The sequence below is a fragment of the Antedon mediterranea genome, chromosome 8 (assembly GCF_964355755.1).
Source record: "Antedon mediterranea chromosome 8, ecAntMedi1.1, whole genome shotgun sequence".
Taxonomy (NCBI): domain Eukaryota; kingdom Metazoa; phylum Echinodermata; class Crinoidea; order Comatulida; family Antedonidae; genus Antedon; species Antedon mediterranea.
The window spans coordinates 26,382,165-26,392,038 of NC_092677.1; the positions used below are offsets into that span (position 1 = coordinate 26,382,165).

The window sequence follows — 9,874 nt, forward strand, 5'->3', positions numbered from 1 at the left end:
ATGTATATCAATTCAGAGAAACACTGATGAAGGGTTAGTGCAATTTTTCGTTCTGGCTGTTTCACTTTATCGTTTTGGTTTAGCTTTTTGCATATTTTATTTGTATCTCCATTGAGGTTCAAACACATTTTTTCAGTAATATGTCTTTTGAATTTAATTCAGAGAAAAACATTTTAATATGTCATATGAAAAATGATCAATGTGATTAAAGTTAACTTTTAGTAGGCTTTGTATTCAACCTAACTATTATCAATGTCATGAAAAATAGTAGGCCTAGTAATGTACTTATTAAATAATAAGTTCTTATAAGCCTTTTATATCGGTAAAATATAAGATTTGACAACCTCTTGAGAATGATATTATGTTCTCGAGAAATATATTTCCTCGAACAAAATATCATTCCCTCGGGGATGTCAAAACTTATATTTACCCTCTAAGCAGTCAATATCTGTATAATAATGTACTGTATAAGAAGTATATTACATTGGTATTTACTATCCATGTGTTTATCGTCACCTCCAACGTGTACTCGGCAACAGTAGCTTCACAACAACGGGGAGGCCTACTCCATTGAATGGTACCAACGCTCGTCTTTCCATGACTTTTTGTTGCAAGAAAATCTGCGCATGCGTTTGCAAATTGACGTTGTGTTTGTATGGCTTCATTATTCGTTTGAACGTTTGTTTGTTGAAATATATCATCTACAACAGATTTCAGTTTCTTGATACTGAATTCATTTTTTTGCTGGGAGAAAAGATGAATCGAATTTCATTACGCCTGAATGAACATTCTATATACATTTTTACATACATCTTTACATACATTGATAAAAACTCATACGTTATAGTGTAGAAACTAACACAAATTAGTATGTATTATACATACATTAATGAAACAGAATGTCGCAGTTTATAGTGAATTTATAGTAGATACCGTATATGCCCAGCATTTTATTCAGTCTCTGGAAAAAACCGCTGACAAAAATATATAGCCATTATTATTATTGGGCCACCGGTACGTAAATTATGTTTTTTACCGAAGACCGGTTTTACCGAAGAAATATGATTATTTTTATAGACTAAATACTTTATTATTGTTGAAATAAACATCCTACTACTTAAATCTCAATCTACCTATAAGCTCCATAAATATCTAACAGTATAGCCTAATAAACAATTCATTTAAAAATGCTCATCTACCGATTTGAAACAGGAACCACACTAGCTATATATATCACACTGAATGAGTACTGTATTGATATTACCAGTACATGGACGTGACACATGGGCCGTTCGGACAGATTACCGGCTAAGTTCCGGCCGTTCCTATCCACTAAAGTTAGCCTAATGAAAGTGAGTAAATTATGAATAGGCCTACCATTGATTCGGTGTCTCCCGTGGAAATCCACCACTGACAAACATTTGCTGCCATCATCTAGGCCTAGCCAGCTGCTGAACTTACATACAAGAGATACAGTATACAGTATAATCAGAAAGAGTTGACCTGTTGAATGAAGTTATGTGCACCACCAACAATAGGTTGACGTCACTTCATTTACATTTAAAGATTGGAAATTCCAATAAGAATATTTTAGAAAAGCAAACAGTCGGTTTCCAAGCATTTGGTTGGTAAGTATGGTTAATACCCTTGAAATATTTTAGGTTTACTTACCACCACTAAAATTTTACCGTATAAATATAAATCCTAGCTACTAGCTGCAGAATTTCGTAGTAAAAAAGGTGTCTTTGATGACAACAATTTAATATAACAAAACCTGGAATTACCAAGCCGACGATCGAGAGAGCTTCGTACTGCTGGAACGATTGGTGTGTAGGCCAAATTACGTGTGCGTGGTTTGTTTCCGACCATCAGAATGGAAGGTGTTTCGTTGCAAAGTGAAACATGGTAGGCCTTAAAAGTTTTAAGTTTGGTGGAAATTAAAAAGAAAAGCTACTTCTTATTTTTGGTTTAGGTGAAGCCGCATATTTGGTTGGTGTTCTACATTCTCTATAACATAAACTCAACATGCCAAAGGAGGTACGGGTAAACATATTTTTGTAGTAAAATTATTGTCCACTATATATTATAATGTTTCGCACTCGGTATTCATAACAACTAAAGTACGTAACAATGCTTTTAAAAAGGTTTAAGTTACCAGGGCATTAGGTACACCGGCAGGTTATTTAAGAAAAAAAGATAACAGTGATTGTTTTTTTAAATTTGAAGTGAACAAATAAAGTATTCATCATTCCAAATCCAAGGGAATATATAAAGGATATAATCGTATTAACAAAAATACCATTTAATGTATTCAAATATTGTTTTTACACAGGTTGATATTGATTGTGGAAATGAGATTACCCTTGGAGATGTACAGAGTTTAATCTATAAAATAGATGAAAATTTAGTTGATGGTACCAAGAGACTGGTTTGCAAGACAGAAAAGTGGGTTCTTAAAGATGCAAAAATAATTATAGCATCTGAGCCACTATACTCATTGTTTGCAGGGGACAAGGCTAATGTATTCACAGTGTATAAAGAAAAAGACGGGTCAATTAAGACTGGAAAAAAAAGGCGCATGGTTGGTTGAAATGGTTCTATGATGCATGTGTCTGGGTTTCGATTAGAGACATACTGAGCATCATACTTTTGTTTTCGTCTAGTAAGAAAGCTATCAAAAATTAATAAAAATAATAATAGAACAAACATCAACATATTTAATAATAAATCAATCATGGTTGTTATTATCGAAATAGGTTATACTTTTTTTCAAAATGTCATGCTGAGATAGATAAAAATAGTTTAAAAAATCAATGTTCAGGCCTACAATCAATATAACACAGGAAAATAATAATAGGCCTACATTACAAATTTACTCAATTATTTGTAAATATCATATCTTCACCATTTTTTGTATGGACAGTGTGGCTTGCTATATTTGGATTAAAGTACAATTTGATTACACTAGTTATTAGTTATAATGTATCACCATTGATTCATTAATCATTATTGCGTCGCAAGCTCTGATGTTGTTTTCTTAACATGGTGAAAGAGCAAGGTCCACAGCTGAACTAATACTTCAGCTTATAAGGTGGAATATTATCTGATAACTGTATAGGCCTTTACATAGCCTTTTTTAAACCATTTATAACCACCATTTTAGACATTTGCATTGTTTTAGATTGTTTATAACATTTTTCCTTCGTTTTAATTGTGAGTCCCAAGTTTTAACTTTCTGTATTGTAAGTTGATTATGACCGAATAAATGAATGAATGAATGAATGAATGAATGAATAGTATTAGCGGACGCTTTAAATGTATATTATATAAAAATGTAGTAACCTTAATAATAATCATTTAATTTCATTAATTAATTTTGTATTCATTCAAAAGAGAAATATCATTTTTTTAAATATAAACGTTGATCAAACTGATTCACTGACTTGTTTTCATTTACTTATGACAGTTGACATCAACGAATACAATAAACGATACATTCATATTTATTAGTTTATAGGCCACAATGTTGGGTTTTTATAAAGATATGTTGTACTCCTAAACAAATTTTGTTTCAAATTTTTTTAATATGCCATTTTAATGTCACGTAATAGTTATTCACTTTGACCGAAAACTGGATAAAAAAAAAATTTACCTAAAAAAATGTAATTTAAAACAAAAAATGCTGTCTGTCAGATTACTCAAACTCAAATGTTACAGTAGGTGGAGGTATGCAACCTATTGTTTTGGTACCGAAACAAATTTAATGGGTCACGAAATGTACGTTAATGTTATTATTTATTTAAATAGATATCCTACTAAGTAGTAGTACACAAAGTACTGTATTATATTTTTCTGCTCAAAAAAAAAAATCAGTAATTTTTGTAAATTTTAGTTTTTCACATATTGTTTCTAATATACAGAAAAATGTAGAATATTAACGGAAAACAATATAATTAAAGAAAGAACATATGAAGACAGATATTACTGATTTATTTGTAATGTATTTAATTATGATATGAAAGAATAGAGGTGGTGGTTCACGCCACAAAAGAGAAAAAAAAGTACTGTATTATTAATTATTAATTTCATCAACTTCAAAATGCACTATGGTGAAAATAAACATTTAATATCAGGGGCGGTCGCATGAATATTTTAATGGGGTTGCCTAAAGAGTAGGCCTACAGAGCGGTAGACAGTAGTATTTGAGCCACAGTCCCCATGGTAATACACGAACAATAGAAATGTCTACATTCAACTGCAAACACAATGTAACAAACCAAAAAATATGTGTGAATGATTAAGCTAACGGGACGAAGTTGAAAACTAGATACAATATTTAGGTTGCCACCAGCGACAGACCTCATATCCGACGCACATATTTTACTCACTGTTTCAACAAACGCAAAGATTGTAACATTTAAACACTTAGCTTAGTATAATTGAACAAAAAGTCTAATTATTACAAATGGATCAAATATATCATACACATTTATCTCTGATTGGATATGATCATATATCATGATACTACTTGACTGTCATTCAGTCAAGATATAAAAAATGGTTTTAGAACACAATTTTTGATTTCATCGCTGTAGGTTTTCACAGTGTAGTCAACAAGTTGTCACAGTGTCTTCAAACACACCTAAATCACATCTAAACACAGCCAACCTGGTGTATACTGTATCCCATGTGAATGTGGAAAGGTATACATTGTGGAAACTGGACGCGACCTTCAAACCAGGCTCAAAGAACATCAAGGCCATGCCAGAAGAGGAGAGCAAGACAAATCATCAATAGTTATGCATTCTCACAAACACGGGGAAAGCTAAAATTAGCTTAAATGCGCATTTTAGGGTGGAATTACAGGGTTACCATATCTTGAAAACTAATAGGGGCGCTGCTTCAAACTAGTAAAGCTAATCCTAGCAACAACTAACATGTCGCTGCCAGATGGTGTTGATAACAAATCGAAACGTCGCACACGCACGTACTACTTTTGGTTTCACGTAAAGGTATTGTATACATATATATCCTTTAATTATATTTCGAAAATTTTCAGAAAATTGTACATTGAATAGAGGGTTCTTTTTCAGGTATGTGAAATTCTCCCTTCGAGTCAACATAACCTGTAACTTCTTTCGGGTTGTCTTTGTTTCCAGCTAATATATAAAATGCTGAATCACTCTGACCATAAAGAGACAGCTTGACGTCAGTGAAACTGGTTACTTTATCAGCCTCCAACTTGGTCATGAACGCTTGTAGTAGTCTTCGTAGTCCAGCCTGTTCTTTCGTTTGTTCAGCGCCCTCATTTCCACAAAGTTTGAGTATGATATTTGCCAGTGTACGTTTGTTTATCTCATCCACTAGAAACTGTAAAAATTATGTAAATGTTTACTGATACAATGAATACCTCACTAAGCAGTACATTTTTAAGTTGAGAAATTCTGTATAATCATTATCCAGACTATTTGGAATGTACCCTATCTAGGGTTACCAGTATATGAAATGGTCATTTTACAAGTTCAACGGGTAAATTAATTGGTTTATATTGTGTTGGTTTTCACTTTGTACCAGTGGCACTAGTAATGCCAACACTGTTCTAAGTGGGTGCTAAGTTACTATGCTTCCCAGTCAAAATAGACTGCTACTGCCAGAAGGGTGTAACAATAATATATACGAAAGACCTACCAATACTTCTTCATTCTTTTGAACCATTATAGTGATCTTGACACGATTCCTTTTGAATGTAACTTGTTCTCCATTTAACCCACAAAATATTAGCTTTATATCTGAAAACCCTTTTTGTCGAAATGAACTTGTGAACTTTTTCCAGTATGATAGAAGATTTGTCCATTCTTCAGAAGGACTGTCACGTGGGTCAACCAACGCATCAAAAACACGAGACATACATGTGTGACTTTCTTCGTCGGCGAAAGTGGAACAATTTGGAAGATCTACAATCAACTATAAAAACATAATTTATGTCAAATGTATGTAAGAAAGAGGACGTATAAAGATTTTGGAAACAATTAGGGCAGATCAATAAAAAGTAACATTAGTTATTCTGGTTAACTAAAACAAATAAAAATTAATGGGCCTAAAAACAATTATTATCTTAATATAAACAAAAATGATTTTATTACATTAGTTGTTACTCTTTCTTTGCATGGTATCTTTACCATCAGCGTGTACTCGGCAACAGTTGCTTCACAGAAATTGGTACTCCATCGAATCGTACCAACGCTCGTCTGTACATTTTTTGTTTCCAGAAAATCTGCGCATTTGTTTGCAAATTGACGTTTTGTTTGGATTGTTTTGTCGTTCTTTCGATAGTTTATTTGTTTAAATAAACTACTATGAACATTTTTAAGTTGTCTTATACTGTATTCACTCTCGTTGGATTTCTGTAGAAAAGACATAATGAAGTGTTTACCTAATAGTACTCGACTACTGTAATCCTGAATATGTTTTAATCCTTAAACTTAATTTTTATTGAAAACCTCGTCTCTGGCACACATCACGCTTAGATCACACCGGTGTATTATTTTCTGATCTAACAACAGTGCAAATTTTGTCAGGTGGCAGATGGGAGAATCACTACCAAAAAGGGACAAATTGCCTTCAAACTTTTTGAGACCAGAAATATGACATTTAAATGGTATATTTAACACAAAATTTGAAACAAAATTTTTTTGAAACAATATCTTTAACAAAAACAACAACATTATGGCCTATAAACTAATAAATATGAATGTATCGTTTATTGTATTCGTTGATGTCATCTGTTATAAGTAAATGAAAACAAGTCAGTGAATCAGTTTGATCAACGTTTATATTTTTTAAAATGATATTTCTCTTTTAGATGAATAAAAAATGAATTAATGAAATTAAATGATTATTATTAAAGATTACTACATTTTCATATAATATACATTTAAAGCGTCCGCTAATACTATGTAAAGGCCTATACAATTATCAGATAATATTCCACATTATAAGCTGAAGTACTAGTTCAACTGTGGACCTTGCTCTTTCACTATGTTAAGAAAACAACATCAGAGATTGCGACGCACATAATGATTAATGAATCAATGGGGGTAATCACATTGTACTTTAATCCAAATATAGTAGGCCACTGTCCATACAAAAATGTTTACAATTAATTGAGTAAATTTGTAACGCAGGCCTATTATCTCATAACTGTATATTTTTGCCGTTGTGACAATAAAGTTTTATCGTATCGTATTGTATATTATTTTTAATTTATTTTGCAGGGTACAATATATCTTTAATTAATAATCTTCTGTAATTATAGAAACTGAACAGCATATGTTATGTAACCTAAACCTTTGTCAGTTGGCCTAGATTGGCATACGACTGGGCAAAAAAAACCCGTTGTGACAACGATTCTTACTGAAATCTAATTATTCAAACATTTTATCATCAACCATACATAACAATACCTTTCTTTATGATATTAATAATGTAACCTACAATTAAAAACAAAAATATTGATATCGATATAAACTGATAACAATTAAATAGCGTAAACGATTTACCGTCTTGTCAGCAACTAATTCGGTCGTGTGTCCAAAAAAACGCTGTTTAAGATTACTTGCCATGATCACAGAGTAGCTAACCTGGATTGAAGCTTAGGCCTACTTGCTGCGAAAAAATAACCAGTTATTATGTGAATAAATTAACCCCAATTTCTTGGCAGCAGAAACACGAAAAATTGTCTGTAACCCGGTAAATAACAGCCTGAAAATAACGGTTAAACCACCTGATTGATTCGGTGAGAACGCCATTTAACCGACCGGAAATTTGGTCTACTGGACATTTGGACGACAGGACATTTCGCCGACAGACAATGGCCGACAGAAAATTATCCGACAGGACAAAATGCAAATTTCGCACCTTACTCGGTTCATTCTTTATTTCGTACAGTATCACTACACTCATGTTTACAATAACCATGTGTCTATGATGATTTTAATATACCGTAGTTGCGAATGCTCTCTAAATTTTACCATAAAAATTAAAACAATTTATTGACACTTTTTAAAATATTGTTTCCTGCCCTCAAACTTATTTTATTTTGGTAACAACCATTATTGAAACCAATTAATTTAGCGATTTTGTCATGGTGGGCATAAGAATATGTTGAGTTTTTCATTTCGAATTGCTTTTATACTCTATTATATTTTTTTAAAAAAACACGCCAACCACCAGGTGTTCTTCATAAGAACTTATAGCACGTAAAATATTTATAAAACAAAATACGAAATGAATGCCTATTAAAAACCTCAAACTATGTTAAATTCACCGTACTACTGAACTGCACGTCTCGTTTTCATGTCATACGGATTGTGTCGGCTGTCGGCAAAATGTCCTGTCGGTCAAATGATTGTCGGCCAAATCTTCTGTCGGTGAAATGTCTTGTCGGCAAAATTTCCTGTGTATTACGTGTATTAGTAGAGTTGTTCTTGGTATATCCAGATATATATGGTTCGTCTAACAATCCCCAAAAGGATGCCTACAAATCTGAAAAATATTTAATGGCGCCATTTAGGCAACGCCCGTTATGTCGTATCGAGAGATCTTCTGATTTATTGGTTCCTGATTGGTTATTTTTAATCACATGACTAATATTCAACGTTTTCTTGACGCACACATCACCGAAATCAATGTACCAAAGAACTCTATATTATACCAAGCAACAACTCTGCTAATACAAGTAAGTAACTTGGCGTAGACTGTCATACATTTAACAAGTTTTTCTAGTCTTATATGATATGTTTTGATTTGTAAACACTTTTAAATACATTCGACTAGCGTAGGATAAAGGCCCATAATAGGCCCTATTTAATAGGCCACCAGGCAGAGAAGTACCTTTGCGATATTTTCGGCCAGAGACGTTTCGTAGGTACGGTCGGGTATGTGTTTTTTGCAATGTCATATACATTCGTGTGTCTTAATAAACAAACTAGATTTGAACTCGTCACTACGGACGAGTTAGGTTATCCGCAGCGCAAATGCCACTGCACGTCATACGTTAGAATATTGCGCAAAGAAAAACGATTATGCCATTGAAACAATTTCAGTGTGCTCTCTATTTTGTTTCACGTCTAAGTATATACAGTACTATATACTGTATACGTACTACAGACAGTGCAGAATAAATGAAAATAAGTGACCAAAGTTATTGACGCTTTTGCACATGATGACGTCTAAAATGGTGAATCATGCGAAACCTAGACAATATAAAAAAATGGAGGGCAATGGAATACGGATAAGTGGAGATGCGCTCTATTAAATGTGACGAGCTATGATGAAAGAGACAAAAATCCTATATTTTATATTCGAGTGGCCATACGATGACGTCACAATGTCCAGTTAGCCATATTGATGCATGATTCGATATTTACAGCTCATCTACTTTCAGAATATGTAATTTAAAAAAAGTTCACCACATAGTTTATAATCTATGACTGTTTAAAGAAAGGCATAATTTTCACAAATTGTTGAACTTTTTCATAAAAAACGCACGGAAATTGTTCAATTCTACGTGCTCGTATGACGTGATTTTAAGTCGAAATTGTTTGAAAGTTGGTAAAATTACTAGAAAAGGCTGAAAAAACAAAAATCACGCAAAAATATATGTTTTTTCGCTACATGCGCACGCGCGCGTAAACAATTGGAATGCTCAAAATTTTCGAAATGCTCAAAATGACATGAAACGCGTATGAAATTGATTAGAAGTTGATTTTTCGCATTCTGAAATTTTAAACGCGCGTGCGCGCGTAATTTTCGTTAACATTTTTAATCCATAAAAAGTTTCCCCTTTATATGACTTAAATTTTTACCAAGTGTC

General features: G+C 32.7%; 1 long non-coding RNA gene across 1 annotated transcript; it reads left to right on the forward strand.

The window, feature by feature from the left end:
* The first annotated feature begins 1,615 nt into the window (after window positions 1-1,615).
* On the forward strand, window positions 1,616-3,381 carry LOC140057378 (uncharacterized). Its single transcript, XR_011846933.1, has 3 exons — window positions 1,616-1,628; window positions 1,973-2,037; window positions 2,333-3,381. It is a non-coding gene; the product is annotated as an uncharacterized lncRNA (long non-coding RNA).
* Window positions 3,382-9,874: the final 6,493 nt, after the last annotated feature.